Genomic DNA, 17,914 nt, shown 5'->3' with positions numbered 1-17,914 from the left:
GCCATACCAAAATATTTAATCCATTTCTGTGTATTGGGGAAAAAAAGCTTCTTATTACAGTAATAGGCAAATAGGTTCTTCATAAGAGCCTATGAGTTCCTCTTCTTGAGTAAAGAATATGTAAGAAGAGATGGTCTCTGTATAGCAATGCACTTGCTCAAAAGGCAAATAGCTGGGAGCCTAAAAGCCATTTCACTTATAAATCTTAATTGCCCACAGCCCAATTTCCTGGGAATAAACTGGATGTTAGAGCAATAAAGCACATAGAGTAGACTGGTGTTGGTTTTAGTACAAGGCTAGTGTTCTGTTACAAATCTGCTGTCAAACTTTGCTAGGGTGAGGTAAGAGATAACTTGTGCATCCCTGCTTAGTATTCACCTTTCAAAAGCAGCTATAGTTTTGCAAATAAGGGCATTTATGCTAGTTGTGTAGCAGGCAAAAACAATGTACTAGTAAAAAGCCTTTTGATTTGTATTATATTTATTTTGCACAGATAGGAAAAGTAGACAGGATTTATTTATTTCCTTCAGATTTGACCAATTTTCATATTCCTGAACAGTTTGGTATGCACATTTTGTCTGCACTTGCTATATTGTGTGTGTTTTTAAACTTATATTGCACACATTCTTTGGTAAATGAAAAAAAAACCAGGCAATTATTTATTCACAAATTCTTGTGAATAAATAATTGCTTGCCTTCCCTTCCCCTTTTCTAGGGTGGATTGAATCCTAGGTTCTCAAACTGTGAAGTAGAATGCAAGAATGCCCTTGAGCTATGGCCCCATCTCACTTGTGTATTGGATCAGATAAACAAAGGAGGAGCTGCTCTTGGTCTGTTTAAGAAGATTGCTCTTCCTTCCCATTTACCTGGTTAACAAAAATGAATGGTAAAGGCAGCTCTCCATCTAGCAGGAATCTTATTGTTGACTTGCAAAGGAGGCTGTCTATTTATCCTTGGGACTAATTTACCTGACCACTTTGGAGATGGAAAAGTCACGGTGTGATTACTTTCCCCACCCAAACCTGCAAGATAATAATAGGCTTGCCTGAGGGGACACACCCGATGCCGTGCCTCACGCACTCTCTCTTGCTGGTGGCTGCAGAGAGCCAGAGATTGGGGAGGAGGGGAGTGGGAGGGAAAGGAAGCAAGGGAAAAGCCAAGACGAGGCTCCCTCCACTCCGGGCGGAAACAAGAGCCATTGGAGGACTTGCTTGCTGCCTCCCCGCTGCCTTTGTGCTCCGTGCCAGCACTAGGCAGCTAATGTAAGGGCATATATTGTAAAATTTTAAAAAACCCACAAGAAGAACCAGATAACTAAGGCAGCAAATGCAATTTGGCATGCCCTGCCCTCCTCCATGAGTCAGAGGGCAGCCGACGACTCGGGAAAGGTGCAAAATAGAAAGAAAGCTTATCGGAAAGACAAACGCACAGAGACTTTTTGAGGGAGCCCCAGCCATCCCGCCCTCTGGGGTCCATTCTCCTCTACTTTAAGACACTGACTAGATAGTTTCTTAGGAATCCTCATTTTTCCAGCTCCTTTATAAACCTATGGAACTAGTCACAATTCGTTTTGTCAAGGCAGATCAACACTCAGACTCTCCGAAGAGGCTCTTATTGCTTTGATGAGGAACTCTAGGCATGAAGGGCAGGAAGAGTGGGAGGCTAAGACGTCAGGTCTAAACTTTGTTGTAGAAAGGCGCTGGCAGTGAAGTCAGCTTCGTGTCCTCCGTCCGAATCCAAACTGGACAGTGGATCAGGAAGGGGCGCAGAGTGGACCCGTCACCCGCGCGCCGCCTTGGGGGAGGTCTCGGGACCTCCTTTTCACTCGTAGCAGGGAGGGGAGGGGTATTACCATATTTTCTCGGAAACAGAGACTGGGCGGGAAAAGGAGCAGGCTGATATGAGCGTAGCTGACTGCACCCTGACATCGCGTGGCGGGTGGCGGCGGATTGCAGAGTGCAGACGGCAGCCAGTGGGAGCGCCCGCCAGCCCCCCCCGCCACCCTCTGCCGCCCGGAATTTGGGGAAAATTCTTTTTTGGGGAAAAAAATTGTTTGAAAAAAATTTTTTTTTGGATTTTTTTTTTTTGTGGTGGAGCTTTTCTGCACCCCCTCCCAGAGTGGCGCCCGGGGCACGTGCCCCCCCTATCGTTACGCCTCTGCTCCACAAAGCTATATGTGGAGCAGAGGCGACACAAAGCTATATGTGTCCTCTTTTCATGGACTGAGGCTGCATGGATGGCTTGGAGATGAGGCAAGTAGATATAAACAATTCTCAGTGCTCCTCAGCTTATGAAGCATGTATTTATCTGTCTGAGAATGGACGAGTGAACATGTGCTTGCCTCAACAACAGGTGATCGATGCCTACTTGGCTTGCATCACAAGAAAGCTGGGTGAGAAGGTATGCAATGATGCGGTTTGAACTGCAAGTATGTCTCCTATTGCAGAAACATCATGGATTGTGTTTCCCAACATGCATTATATGTGCTACAGCAATTGATGTTGGGGTCATCTGCTAAGGGAACTGCAACAAGTTTTGACTAGGGATGCGCATCCATGCCATGCTGAATCCCACCTATGCAATGTGATGACTGATACATCCCAAGATTGATTATTGCAATGGAATCCTGTCTTCAACAGGTCTTGGCAGTGAATGCTGTGGCAGCCACAGCATGTCTGAATGGCGAAATAGAGAAATTCAGTATGGAGAAGGTAGTATCAGAAGATCTATCTTGATTTCCCAGTTTTACAATTCCACAGCTGCTGTGAAGGGGCAGTGCCAGAGCACAACTTTCCTCCCATGCAGCCAGCATGGTTCATGGCTAGATAAACTTATACACTGCCTGAAATTTTTAGCTGGACTACTTTGCTGCTCCATGTGTTCCCTTATGTCGACCTGTCCAGCAGGGTGCCTAGAGAGTATGCAGTTGTTCGTTAGGAGAACTGTATCATGGTGTGTAATTTTCTGATTGGTGCTCATTTATGTTTTATAAGGTTGGACTTCTAAAATGTGATACAGTTGTGATGCCGCTCAACAGTCAACAACACTGGATGGTTGTGGTAAGATGCGGATTCCTCTCTGTGAGCAGTTGTAATTAGGTGCGAAATGGCGTCTGCTAGCCATCCAAGATCCAAGTAGCAGCTCCATGCCTCCATGCGCTTTCGTCTGATGACCATGTGTGCCCCAAGCCATTTTGTAGGCATTTTAGGAGGATTAAGCAATTCACATGCTGTAGAAGTTTACTTTTCCATTTAACTCGCAGATTATACATCCTAGTCTGGGGAAGATAGTCATAATAGACCCTCTGGGAAATGAAAAGAAAGTCGAGAAGAACGTTCTGAGGAATTGGAGGTAAGGACACAGTAAAGGTTGCCGGTTCATGGGTGAATATCAGGAGGAGTCCATGACAACAACACAACCAATCGCTTCTAAATCACCACTGATTATCCGCAGCCCTTTCACCCAACACTTATTTAGGCTAGAAGCTTAGCAAATTCTGCAAACGGGCCCCACAGACTTTCCCCCCATTCAAAGGTTGCATCTCTCTTTCTAGAGCCTAGCGCTACATTCCTAGCTATGTTCAAGGAACTGTCAAAGGGCGGATTGAAATGTTGCATGCAGGGGCGTAACTACTATTAGGCAAGGAGAGGCGGCTGCCTGGGGGCCCCCATGCCTCGAGGGCCCCCCCGAGGCAAGTCACATGACTATATATTGTGAAGTGTGTGTGTATCAGCGAGGGGCCCATTTAAAAATTTTGTCTCTGGGCCCACTCCAGCCTTGTTACCCCCCTGATTGCATGCTAGCTATGTGCAAGGAACTGGCCAGGCCAGATTTTTTAAAATCACGACAAGATACATAACCTGGCTAGGGATGAAGCACAGCAGTCAGTTCCAGATGCTCGAATGGTTCAAACAGCTTTACGGACTGGGTTGATTGTCTACTCATAAAGGGGGAACCGGTGAATCTCCAGGACTAGCAGGAATGAGCAGTTGTCTGCACTTGGTTGTTCTTTGTTTATAATCTCCCATTGATCTCACAAGAATTTCAGCCAGGAATGGCAAAATGGAGTGATTGTTGGGTTAGCCACAATACGTTGACTTCTGCCCAAATGTCCACCTGACAGTGCAAAATTACAATTAGCACTGAAAGCAGAGGGGGAGGGGTGCTCAACAATGAGATTTGAATGAATGGTCTCAACATCTCTCCGCTTCTCTATGTGCAGAATCCTCCTAAGAGCTGAACACACTGAAGAAACAGTAGGGTGGCAAACCTGTTTTTTGAGTCACAGTGTTCAGCAGGATGGTCACAACTGTGGCCCTCTGATTCTAAAGGTAAGCAAGACATGACAGGAGACACAGTATCCAGGACACCCATAGTGTGGGAGCAACAGGGTAACTTTTCCTCTGTCTTAAATATTTGCTTAGTTTGCAGAATCTTACCTTCAGAGTGAGGAAATCACATCTGTACAAACCGATATGGACAGCATGGTGCAGTTCAGGAAGGAAATAGCAATGCGGTTACTTCAAGAATCGGGTAAAATGCATGTTGGAAGCAACATATTGTGGTTTCAAAGTGCACATCTGTTTGCCACCTTGTAAGTATATCGGAGTATAATTGTTCACTGCTCACCACTCCTGCGACTACAGCAAGTACTTAAATATTGCTCTTCATCCCGAGTTCTGGAATCAGTTGGCATAGTAAAACAAATCAAACATGAATAATATGACCCCCTGTTGCCAAAGGACTCACAAGGACTTTGCACAAGTTGTGCCACTTAGCCATTGCAAAACAACCTGATACAGAGACCAAGGAGGCACACACACTGGAGAAAGTGCCGAGGTAGAGTTGGGCCAAGAAGGTGGAAGTATGAGGATGAGGAGAGCAGTTCCCAAAGTGGAGCTGGAGGCTTGCCCCCTAAGCAGCAATCTTGACCAGGCAGCTGTAGGCAGTGTCACTACTATCCAAGCACAGGGCAGCTCTCAGGAGAGGAGAGGAGAGCTGGTTTTGTGGTAGCAAGCATGACTTGTCCCCTTAGCTAAGCAGGGTCTGCCCTGGTTGCATGTGAATGGGAGACTTGATGCGTGAGCACTGCAAGATATTCCCCTCAGAGGATGAAGCCGCTCTGGGAAGAACAGAAGGTTTCAAGTTCCCTCCCTGGCTTCTCCAAGATAAGGCTGAGAGAGATTCCTGCCTGCAACCTTGGAGAAGCCGCTGCCAGTCTGTGAAGACAATACTGAGCTAGATAGAGCAATGGTCTGACTCAGTATATGGCAGTTTCCTATGTTCCTCTGTGCACTGAAAACATGTCATTGTTGTTGATGGGAGCAATCTTTGCACCAAAGTTACATAGAGCATATTTCCTGCAGACGATATGAGGAAATACTGCGTCATGTGTGGCAATGAAATCAATGGGGATGACAGAAATACGAAGAGAAGTACCTGGGTAAGAGCAATGAACAGCAGTGTTATTATAGTTACAGAATGTAAATGATGGCTGGCAGGGGCAGTTGTGGCATTGCTCCTTAATACACAGGATAGCGACATTTGATATATCACCTGCCCCCCACCCCAGCAATTCATCTTTTGAAGCATTTAATCAAGGCCACTAGTGAATGTAGGAATGGGCAGCATTACTAACTCAGGTCCTCCAGAAATTTAGGAGTGCATGTCTGGCATGTGCTTGGACGATGCTGTTGTGCAAACAATGTATACTGTCCCCCTATGAGAACTTCTTCTCCAAGCTTGTCTGTTCACGAGTCACACTTGAGGTGTCATGCTTGCATGTGTGCAGCGGACTAGAAGTGCATGTAAGTGCATGGAGAGGAGAGCTGGTCTGGTGGTAGCAAGCATGACTTGTCCCCATAGCTAAGCAGGGTCTGCCCTGGTTACATCTGAATGGGAGACTTGATGTGTGAGCACTGTACGATATTCCCCTCAGGGGATGAAGCCGCTCTGGGAAGAGCAGAAGGTTTCAAGTTCCCTCCCTGGCAGCATCTCCAAGATAGGGCTGAGAGAGATTCCTGCCTGCAACTTTTGAGAAGCCGCTGCCAGTCTGTGAAGACAATACTGAGCTAGATGGACCAATGGTCTGATTCAGTATATGGCAGTTTCCTATGTTCCTAAGCCCGCCCCCTCTACTTGGCACCTTCTTAGTTCCAAGCTCAAGCAATACCACACCCTATGCTGAAAATATGCAACACTGCAGCATTGGGGCACGCAATACATATGTGATCTCTTCTGTGTTGAAGGTGGAATGTCCATCATGCAAGCGCTACACGCACAGTAGATGTGTGCCTGCTGGAGTGTCAGTCAATTTGAAAGAAAAGAAGGCTGAGTGTGGCACATGCAGGTGACCCAGCAAACCTACTAGCAGTTCCTGCACTGCTGATGTCTTGTCTCTGTGCTCTCCCTACCCAGTGCAGTGGTGATGACAATGAAGAATAAAGAACTAAGGGATTATTTAAAAATCGTGTGTGTGTGTGTGTAACCAAAATCAGCGATTTATTGAGGTCAATAGAAATGGGCAGCTGTGTGGTCACATGCCCAGCTCCCACATATCGCAAAATAATGTTGAAACGGCAAGCAAAAGACTAAGCCTTCGCAACCACTCAAAATTAAGCTGTTCAAAATGTTTGATGGATCGTTATAGTGTAGTTAAATATGACAAGGAGAGGGGAAACTGACAGCCTAACAGTGCATCTGAGCTGCACAGCCATCAGAAAAGCCCGCCTGGGTGGCGCAATCTGACAGGGAGAGGGAAACCTGACGGCCTCATGCGTCAGAGATGCGGAGCCATCAGAAAAGCCCGGCTGGCTGAAATCTGTGTGGGGTTGGGGGAACCACACCTTTAATAGCTGAACCTGTGTCCACAGAAAATGTTGGGGGCCGTGCAATCGGGACTGGATTCCAGGACTAGAACCGAAGACCTACCTGTGCGTGCAAACAGCAGTGCCTCTGCTGCAACCCCATGCAATGAGAGCTCCTCACCTGTTCATACCAGGCCATGACAGATGCAGTTTTAGCAAAGCTGCACAGTGGATTAGGCTTGAGTGCTGGACTAGGAATGGGGAGACCAGAGTACAAACTCCCCATTCAGCCATGAGACTTGCTGGGTGACTCTGGGCCACTCACTTCTCTCTTAGCCTAACCTACCTCACAGGGTTGTTGTGAAGGGAAACTTATGTAGTACACCGCTCTGGCCTCCTTGGAGGAAGAGCGGGGTATAAATGTATTATTATTAATAATCATCATCATAATTAAACACCTGTGTGGCGATTAACCACACAACTATTAGTTGAACCTGTGCTTCCCACTTGCTCATAGGGGGACGTGACCGATGCAGCTAGCAAAGCTGCACAGTGGATTAGGCTTGGGCATGCTCCCGCAGCATGAAACACTTGCAGGCCCTGTCCAGATTACTAAACACCTGTTCCCAAAGCACCAATAATGTTTTAAAGATAACTTTATTCATTCATTCATTCATTCAATTTTATATTGCGCTCTTCTTCCAAGGAGTCCAGAGAGGTGTACTACATACTTGAGTTTCTCCTTACAACCCTGTGAAGTATGTTAGGCTGAGAGAGAAGAGACTGGCCCAGAGTCACCCAGCAAATATCATGGGGATTTGAACTCGGGTCTCCCCGGGATTTGAATGGGGATTTGAACTCGGGTTTCCCCGGTCCTAGTCCAGCACTCTAACCACTACACCACACTGGCTAAATGACATTGTTCAGAAAAAAATCTGAAACATAATTTTTAACAATGTTTCATGATTTTTAATTTGATAACCAGAGCCGGTTGGAATATGAGAGGGTGCTGATTCAGGACCTGTGCGTGGAAACAGCAGTGACTCTGCCACAGCAGCACACAATGACAGCTCCTCACCAGAATCAGAATCAGCTTTTATTTCGATCAATAACCAGAACAAATCGCAAGCAAAAAGGAAAAAGAGAATAAGACATCATAAAACAGTAATACGCAACTTACATGCAATGTAACAAAACTTGGCCACAGAGTTAGTACTCATACTATCAAATTTAGACAGTAATAAATCAAGATAAAATTCATCTGAGCGGCCAGGAAAAGGCTTCAACAAGGGTGAGATAAAATCTAAATGGGTATCCCTGTAGAGGTCACAGTAAAGAATAAAATGTGCAGTCAACTCAATAGCACCTGAGCCACAAGGGCAGAGGCGCAAAACATAAGGAATCCCCTTGAACCTTCCCTTAAGCACAGATGTTGGAAGAACGTTAAGATGTGCAAGGGTCAAGGCACGCCTAAATTTAGGAAAAGTTATGTTACTTAGGTAATCAGCAGGCTTAAGATTGTAGAGCTGGTTACCTATATACAAACCTCTAGATATTTTGGAGGCTCCAACCTGTAGGATAATCAATTATTCGCTGTTTAATAACCTTCATAGCTGTAGTAGAGCCCATCCTAACAAGTTCTTCAAGTGGGATCCCATAAAGTTGAGATTTTATTTTAAGCGACCGTTTCCATCTCGAATCAAAGGAGTCGGTCATAGTAAGAGGGACTAATCCCACTTGTGAGAACTTCAATTTTAACCAGAATAGGAAAATACATTTCCAATAAACCGATTCCAAAGTATAGAGGCCTGCCTCCCATCTAACACCGGCATTTGAGACACTATTTGGGACCTGGAAGATGGATCTAAGAAATTTTGTCTGTATGGCCTCCAGAGGTGAAAAATTGCAGAAAGGGCCCAATTGTGCACCATATGTAAGCTGTGGGTGTACTTTAGCTGCAAAGAGTTTAATAGCAGCAGGTATATATGCAGCGCCCTTCGTAAAATGAAAAGATCTAATTGAGTTGGCCGAATGCTGGGCTTTCTGTATGGTATAGTTCAGGTGGGCCTGACGGCCTCCCAAAGCATGGAAGACTATGCCAAGGTATTTAAATATTTTAACTTGTTCAATTAATTGGCCATTTATTTTCCATACATGGGGCTTGGGGCGTTTGGCAAATACCAGTACTTTAGTTTTCTGGTAGTTTACCTCAATGGCCTCCTCTGCACAAAAAGAGCCAAGTGATGCAAGTGCCCGCCTTAGGCCGACTGGAGTCAGTGACAGGAGAACCATGTCATCGGCATACAGCAGAATCCTCTCTAATAAAACGCTTGGTGTCCGTCCGTGGATGGGCACCAAGCGTGTGTTCGTGCCTCCCTGCCCTGTTCTGCGCCTGCGCGAAGCGCAGGCGCAGAACAGGGCAAGGGAGACACGCTCGCCGGTACCCGGCGGACATCTTGGGCGGCCAGAAGCGGCTGCTCAGAAGAAGCCGGGAAGAGGCGGCGAGGGAAACGGCGGGGCCAGAAGCGGCCGCCGCGAAGATAGGAAAGAGGCGGAGGGGAAAGAGGCGGCGGGGGAAGCCGGCCGAGGTGGTGGCGGAGCCGCCGCCGAGGCCAGGCGTCGCCGCTAAAGCCGGCCAGAGGGAAAACTTTGGGGCCCGACTTCCCCACACTAGAGCCCGACATCCCCGCACCCCCCCCCCATGAACAAAGGCCAACATGGCCCAGGAAAATGCCACCGCGGCGGCCGCCGCCAACCGCCCTCCCAGTAGCCCGATCCCGCCTTCCCCGCTCCCCCACACATGAACAAGGGCCAACATGGCCCAGGAAAATGCCTCTGCGGCCGCCGCCGCCAACCGCCCACCCAGCTGCCCGAGACCTCCTTACCCAAAGAAGAACCAACCCCGACGACCGAGGAAAAAGGAGCTCACAAAAAGAGCTCCTCTCTCGGCAAAGACACTGCCCAGACTGCCGCTGGGCGTCCTTTACGCCCAATGCAACAGTCCGGGAAGAGGCTTGCCCGAGAAATGAGCTCTGCTTGCGAGCTCCTTTCTCCGTCGCGTTCAAAACAGTGAGTAAAGTTGCCAGGTTGGGGGGGGGAGCGCAAGACTCTTCTGGGCAGGGGAGAGGGGGAAGGGGGGAGGGCAAGTGGGGGAGGGGGCAGGGCAAGAGGGAGGGTTGGAGGGGGGAGGGCAAGAGGGAATGGGGCAGGGAGGAGGGCAAGAACAAGTGGGGCAGGGGGGAAGAGGGAGGGCCAAGAGGGAGTGGGTCAGGGTGGAGGGGCAAGAGGGAGTGGGGCATGGGGAGGGGAGAGGGCAAGAGGGAGTGGGGCAAGAGGGAGTGGGTCAGGGGGAGGGGGAGGGCAAGAGGGAGTGGGGCAGGAGGAGGGGAAAGGGCAAGAGGGAGTTAGGCAGGGGGAGGGGGAAGGGAAGGGCAAGAGGGAGTAGGGTGGCAGGAGGGACTGGGGCAGGAGGCTGACAGGAAGGGGAGGGTGTGAGCGGGGTGGGAGGGGGAGGAAGAGAGGCCAGAGTGTGGGGCAGGAGGGAGGGTGGGACAGGAGAGACAAACAAACACACACACACACACACACACAAAGAAAAAAAAGATGAAGAACACATAAAGGGGGGTAAAAAGGCTAGCGCCCGTTGTTATAACGGGCTTAAAAATACTAGTCCTATATAATAAAAGGCTAAGTGAGTGGCCGTGGCTTTGGAACGTTGGGGATCTGCGTCCCTGCCTCCCTGGGCTGTTCTGGGCCTGCGCGAAGCGCAGGCCCAGAAGAGCCCAAGGGACACAGGACCGCAGACACCAGTGTCCCACAGCCACGGGCGGCCATTAGCCGGTGTGTGGCGGCGGGGGAAAGTGGCCGAGGCACGGCGAGAGGAGGCCGAGACAACCAGAAGCGGCCACCCTGAAAAAGGCGAGGGCAATGGCGGCGGGGGAAGACCGAGACGGGGGACAGGGAAGCTGGGCGAGGTGGCGGCGAAGCCGCCAACGAGGCCCCCGCCTGCTCACAGCCGTCGCCCCCGCCTGCTCACCCACCCTCCCAGCTGCCCAAAATGAAGCTGGGAGAGGTGGCGGCGAAGCCGCCAACGAGGCCCCCGCCCGCTCACAGCCGCCGCCGCCTGCTCACCCGCCCTCCCAGCTGCCCAAAATCACCTTCCCCGCTCCCCCCAAAAAAAGATTAAGGGCCAAAATGGCCCATGAGAAGGTCGCCGCCCCCACCTATCGCCCTCCCAGCTGTCGAAGACCACCTTACCCGCTCCAGCCCGAGGGAAAAGAGAGGAGCTCACGAGCAGAGCTCCTCTCTGTGCTAAGTCACTGCTCAAACTGCCGCTATGGACGCAAAGGACACCTATTGCGTCCATTGCGACAGTATGGGCAGCAGCTTAACACAGAGAATAGCTCTGTTTCCGAGTTCCTCTCTTCTCCTTCGGGCTGGAGCGGGTAAGGTGGGCTCCGGCAGCTGGGTGCGCGGGAGGGCGATAGGCGGGGGCGGCCACCTTCTCATGGGCCATTTTGGCCGTTATTCATCCACCCCCCCTCCAAAAAAAGTAAAAGCAAAATAAGGAAGAACAAAAACAGAGACAACAACAAAACAAAAAGAGAGAGGGGACAAGGGGGGGGGGAAGAGACAGAAAGAGAGAGAGAGAGACAGAAAAGACGGGATAGAAAGCTAGCGCCCGTTATCATAACGGGCTTAAAAATACTAGTTGATATATGTTTATGAGCCAGTTTAGGCAGATGAATAGAAGGAGCATTCATATGCGTTACTATGGAATTTACTATGGAGCTCCTCACCTGCTCATAAGGGGACATGACAGATGCAGTTAATTGTGGAGTACACAAGTCTCTTTACTAATTCTAAAGTTAATATGGGTAAGAGCTTCTGACAGGTGTTGGGTAAGAGCTTCTGACAGGTGTTGGAGAGACTGAGCATGCTCTTTTTGCCAGCATTCAAGATGTCAGTCGTTGATAGATTGACCTTCAGGGTAAGGACACTGGCTTCAACTGGAGAGACTGAGCATGCTCTTCTTGCCAGTTCTCTAGGCCTTTCACAGAAATTAACATTCATCCTTGGGACGCACTATTGTAGTCATTCTTTTTTATGTTTCAGAGTAATGTTGTTACATAATTGCACATCCAATCACATGTGATGTTTTTTGCAGAATCTAGATTGCATCTCTTTGATATTTTAATCAGGAATGAAAATCCGAGAGGGGTTTGGGGCAGAAAACGAAAAGGAGCTTCATTTAACCATACTGAGCATGCTCCAATGCTTCTGAGCATGCTCAGATGCACAGTGCATGACCCATTGATTGATAGGGCAAAGTGGTACTACAGGTGACGGAGCAGCGGAAGGGGCGGGACTGAACAAGGCCGGCAAACCAAGAGCTGAGGATTTGCACTTTGCTGTAGCGCAGGTGCTAACGTAGGAAGCTGCCTTATACCGAGTTAGACTATTGGTCCATCTAGCTCAGTATTGTTTACACAGGTAGCAGCTTCTCCAAGGTTGCAGCAGGCAGGAGTCTCTCTTGGCCCTATCTTGGAGATGCCAGGGAGGGAACTGGGAACCCAGATGCTCTTCCCAGAGCAGCCTCATCCCTTAAGGAGAGTATCTTAGTGTTCATATGTAGTCTCCCATTTAAATGCAACCAGGGTGGACCCTGCTTAGGAAAGGGGACAAGTCATGCTTCTTACCACAAGACCAGCTCTCCTCTCTAATGGTGGAGCCATTAGAGCTCGCCTCTTCTCTGACCAGCTCTCCTCTCCCTGGTGGAGCAGGGGTGGGATTTCTAAAGCACCAGGTTCGATCTGGCGCATAACCGGTGGCAGCAAGAGTCTTGCAAGCAATCCTGGAGGATTTAATGGCTTTATTGTGGAAAATACTGGGAGGTTTTTAAGAAAATCAAGGAATGGTTTCAGTAAGAATCAGGAACTCCTGCTGCAGGGCCAGGTGCGTAGCAAGGTTGGAGTGGGCCCAGAGACAAGATTTTAAAATGGGCCCCCCCTCACTGAAGCTCAGCTCATGAAGTAAAGAAATCTTAAATGAGGCTGAATAGTGGTAACAAAAAGCATAGTAAAAATAGTGCCACAATAGATCATCATCCTAAATTATTTTTTAAAAGGTTTTGTAAATTGTGGACGATGCAAGTCATTTAATGGTACTAGAGAAAGACATGCTGTTCTGGTAGCTCCAGGTCTTAACACACATCAATTTCGGAGGATGGATACAACAGAAGGCCCTTGCCCTATTATAGGTATGCCCCTGTGCAGGACTGTACACACCTGCTGCTCTCCGTGTTTGCTGACTTCACCGGCTTTCATGATCAGGCCAGGTGCATGTAATGGGCGTGCTCAGCAGAACTGGCTTAGGGAAACAGAGAATGATGGGCTTTTGCTGATACATGTGGCTCTGCAACATGCTCGCCTGAACCCATTTCCAGGCTGCCACTGGCGACAAGGCAGACAACTGCTTAAATGTAAGAGAGACTATTCTAACATCCTGCATGCTGCACATTTCCACAGCAAAGGCCAGTGAGGAAAATTTGTTGTTAAAAAATGTGGGTGGGTGGGTGGGGACTACTTGCTTTAAATAAAAATACACTTCTGCTTCCGTGCACCAGACTGGGCTTCAGCAAAAAGTGAGGTAACTGCTGTGACTGCACTGAGTTGGGGTGCAGGAAGGGGTGGATAAAACATTTGCCTAAAACCCTGAAATGTTGCTGCCAGTTAACACAGACAATACCAATCTAGGTGGACCAATAGTCTGACACAGTAGTGGGATGCTTTGTATGCTAATTTATCCAGGAATAAACCTGTTAAACTCAGTGGGATTCACTTCTGAATGCATACCCCTCAGGAACAGCCTTGGAGAGGACAGCACAGTGAAGGAGGACGATCACTCCCCAACACACACCAAATGACTCTATTAATATTATCTACACTTTATATCTTGTTCTTCCTCCAAGGAGCCTAGAGCAGTGTACTACATACTTGTTTCTCCTCACAACAACCTTGTGAAGTAGGTTAGGCTGAGAGAGAAGTGACTGGCCCAGAGTCACCCAGCAAGTATCATGGCTGAATGGGGATTTTGAACTCAGGTCTCCCTGATCCTAGTCCAGCACTCTAACCACTACACCACACTGGCTTTCTAGTCCCACCTATGCAGAATACTATTGGAATAAAAGGAGGTGAGAGCAAGAAATAAGTTTTACAGGGGCCTCTAGCATTGCTATCCCTGTCAGGCTAAGGGAAGGGGAGAGGTAGAAAAAGCACGGAGTAGATAGATTCTAGTAGCTGTGTAGAGAAAACACAGAGTGGGGCTCTCCTCAGACCCTGGACTTCTGTCTTCCCCCATTTTCCTCCTCCTTTGCTAATCTTGCCCTTTCCCCCCCTAGCTGCAGCATGCATAGGTTTTTAACCTAAAAGCAGAAGATTTGAAACTAAGATTTTTTAAAAAATGTATAGCATTTATATGCTGCCCCATATAAAATGGGTTTACAAATTGGAGGTCTGCAAGTAGCTGTGCCTTGGAACAGAAAGAATTCTAATAAAAGATGTGCAAAAGGAACTAATTAATATACTCTCACACAGCATCAAGGAAGGAATAATAAAGGATGCCAAAAAAGCTGCATTGTTTTCTATCATAAACAAAATGCACGATGCTAGCAAGATAGATCAGCTCAGGCAGGTGTCCTCTTTGTCTCTGTTGAGACCGGCAAAAAGGATTAGCCAGCTGAAATAAAAATACATGCCGCGTTCTTGGGATTTCTGGTGGTAGAAGATCAGTCTGCATCTGGCTTCACAGAGTATTTTGAACAGTATGGAAAGTAATAAAATTGTGAGGACAAGGTTATGATGAGCTGCAACCATGAGTAGTGTCTACAGTGGTGTGCAAGCTGGAATTCAGGCTCTACAGCCAAAGGCAAGTTATGTCCACTGTGCTTTCACAACTTGAACCTGGTTATGAATGATGCTGTGTCCAATGTTCCAGAAGTAAGAAACTTCTTTGGAGTTGTGGAAAGAATCTACAACTTTTTTGCAAACAGTATCAAGCGATGGCATACACTATCCCTCTCAACATCTCAATCACAAATCACACTGACGAAACTTTGTCCTACCAGATGGGTCTTCACATTATGAGGCTCTGGTAACCCTTTGGTGTGGCTTCACAGATATTCTCAAAGTGCTTGCTGAAACAATTCTAAGCAAGACGATGAAGTCTCGGAAGCTAAGGCTCTGAAACCCAAAATGGAGCATGTGACCGAACTCAGACCCATCATCTTGACGTGAGAGCATCACTCCACGAACTAGACCCACCTTTCACCAACTCCATAATCATATGACACAGGAGATAGGGACACTTTGCAGATTAGAACATTCTTTGAACCACCTGGACCTAGCTCACCTCTCTGTAACGGCTTTAAAACTAGAGGGCAAAGGCCTTGCCAGTGCTCACCCTTTTCCATCTGCAAATGGAGAGAAGCTGTAGGGATTAACACTTTCTCAGCCAAGGACCTGCCTACTGATTTTAGGAAAGATTGAGTGGATGTGGACTCCTGGTGACCACAGAGCCATGTGGCTTTCTTGGCAGAATACAGGAGTGCTTTACCATCGCCCTTCTCCCACGCAGTCTGAGATGATGCCTTTGCCATTGTCACTGAAGTGACCATCCATCTCCAGCACCTTCCTATATCGTTGCTGCCTGATATAGGTGACTACAAATATATATTTACTAGGCAGTCTGGGAAGCACACCGGCGGAGATTCCAACTAACAGCCTCTTGCTCCCTAGGCAAGCTGCTTCCCCACTAAGCCACCACAGCTGATTGCTACTGATAGACTAAAGGTAAAACTCAGTGCTATTCAGTTAATGTTTTTGCATTTTCTTTTTAATTCCTGTGTGCCTTTCTTTACTTCCAGTTTCAGCCTGTTTCCCCCAATTTCTTATTCTGTGCGCAATCCTTGTTTCTTAATAAAGTGTATATACTCAGAAGTGGCTTCAGGCTGATTTAACAGGTTCCAGAGGGTTACTTGCAAAAAACTCTTCCCCATGTGCCTTGTAAGGTCATTCACTACTGTTATCAGAATAATACATTGTCTAGAGCTGAGTTGTATGGACTCTGGCTGTACAATGCCTGTAAGTCCCAAGCCAGACAGTTCTAGGTTGTTCAAGCCCTTTCTAAGTCTGATCAGTGGCTTTAGATTGGTCTTCAACTCCTTCAAACTCCCTACTTCGAAGGAGCGGTGTGCTCCTAGATTTGGGATCAAAGCAATCTCTACTGAGGGTAGATCCCAGGAAAGCATAGAGTAACCCCTGTTTTGTCACTGAGTAGTTCTGTTCCTGTTTGTCTTCCTTCTTGTGCTGCTCTCTAAAATTCTGGAACCTGTTAATGCTGTTTCAGAGATGCTACAGTTTCTGCAAACTGACCACAGCAAAGCAGCAACCTATCTCCAAACCGTTCATGTTGATTTGCCAGAGAACAAAAATAATGACTTCTTCCACAAAACTGCAGTTTTAAAATGTTGGAAACATAGGGACTATCCCAGGAGTTTGAGCAGCAACACATGCGAAAGGTGAAGAGGTTTCATGATGAGTTATGAGAGGATCAAAGATTAAGATATGCAGAGGATAGATTTAGAATAAATGTGGTCCTTTGTGTACTGGATATAGCTTCCTCACAGTTGAAACAACACTTTGAGGGCCTACATGAAATAGTTTCTACCTTCATTGCTCTTTACCCCTCAACACTGACATCAGCAACTGATGAGGACTTACTTGGAGAAGTTTTGGTCAGAAAATATGATACCAACTTGACAACCTCTCTTCCAACACACTTTTGATACAGTTCAGAAATGTATTGGGGGGAAAGAAGTTTAAAAAAAAAAAAATCCAACCCCACTATAAAGTAGCTTAACTGCTGATGATTGATAATCGTGGCCTTTGTTGTAGTTACCCTGATGTCTCCACTGCATATATGTTTTTCCTACCTGTAACAGTGGTAACTTCCAAGAGATCATACTCAAAACCGAAGCTTATTAAAAAATATTTGAGGAGTTCTATGTCTTAGGAAAGACTCAGTGGCCTTGCTCTGCTTGAAAATGAGCATGCAAAGAAATTGGATATTCAAAAGATCAGACAGACCTTTGCTGAACTGAAAGCACGAAAGAAGCCACGTTCTTGTATTATACCACACACATCCTTAACATTCTTCTGCAGAAAAGAAATGGGGGCCAGAAGGAAGGGAATGCAGCGAGGGGCCCATTTTAAAATCTCATCCCCAGGCCCACTCTAACCTTGCTACACCACTGTACAGGCTGGTTAGCTTAACTTCTGTGCCAGGGTCCCAGGCAGTAGTCCTGACACTGAGGTCAGGTCAGACACTGGAGGTGAGCGGATCGACTTTTGGTGTGCCTGGGAAAATTCTACTTCAGATCAAGGGGTCCTGTCAATAGTCTCACAAGGCTACAGAACAGAACTTCTGCAGCCCCGGGGAAAAGTTTCTGCCAACTCCATGGTCCAGAAACCAACACATCTTGGCCTCCTTCAGGCCATATACTACCTTCTCCAATTATAGAGGCAGTTCCTTTTGGAAACTCATTTTCACAGACAAAAGCCTTCAACTTCTAGCAGTGTGCAGGAGCACTTAAGCCACACAGCAGGTCGTTGGATGCACACAACAATAATCCATTTTTATATTACTGGACTAACTTTTAGTCTCTAGCCCCATTCACATGTTATGTTCAGCACTCCTACAAGTCTGTACACAGGTACAGTCATTCATATGTTATGCTGAATGCAGCTACAGAGGTACCCTTCCTATTTGTACCATGCATTTGAGGGGCACATACCCAGATTCACTTCCAACATAGCAATAGCAAGCAATAGCAATAGCACTTACATTTATATACCGCTTTATAGCCGGAGCTCTCTAAGCGGTTTACAATGATTTAGCATATTGCCCCCAACATTCTGGGTACTCATTTTACCGACCTCGGAAGGATGGAAGGCTGAGTCAACCTTGAGCCCCTTGGTCAGGATCAAACTTGTAACCTTCTGGTTACAGGGCGGCAGTTTTACCACTGCGCCACCAGGGGCAGGTGGTAA

Source organism: Hemicordylus capensis, chromosome 2 (genome assembly GCF_027244095.1).
Source record: "Hemicordylus capensis ecotype Gifberg chromosome 2, rHemCap1.1.pri, whole genome shotgun sequence".
NCBI classification, from domain to species: Eukaryota; Metazoa; Chordata; class Lepidosauria; order Squamata; family Cordylidae; genus Hemicordylus; species Hemicordylus capensis.
Note: the sequence above shows the minus strand (reverse complement) of the source record.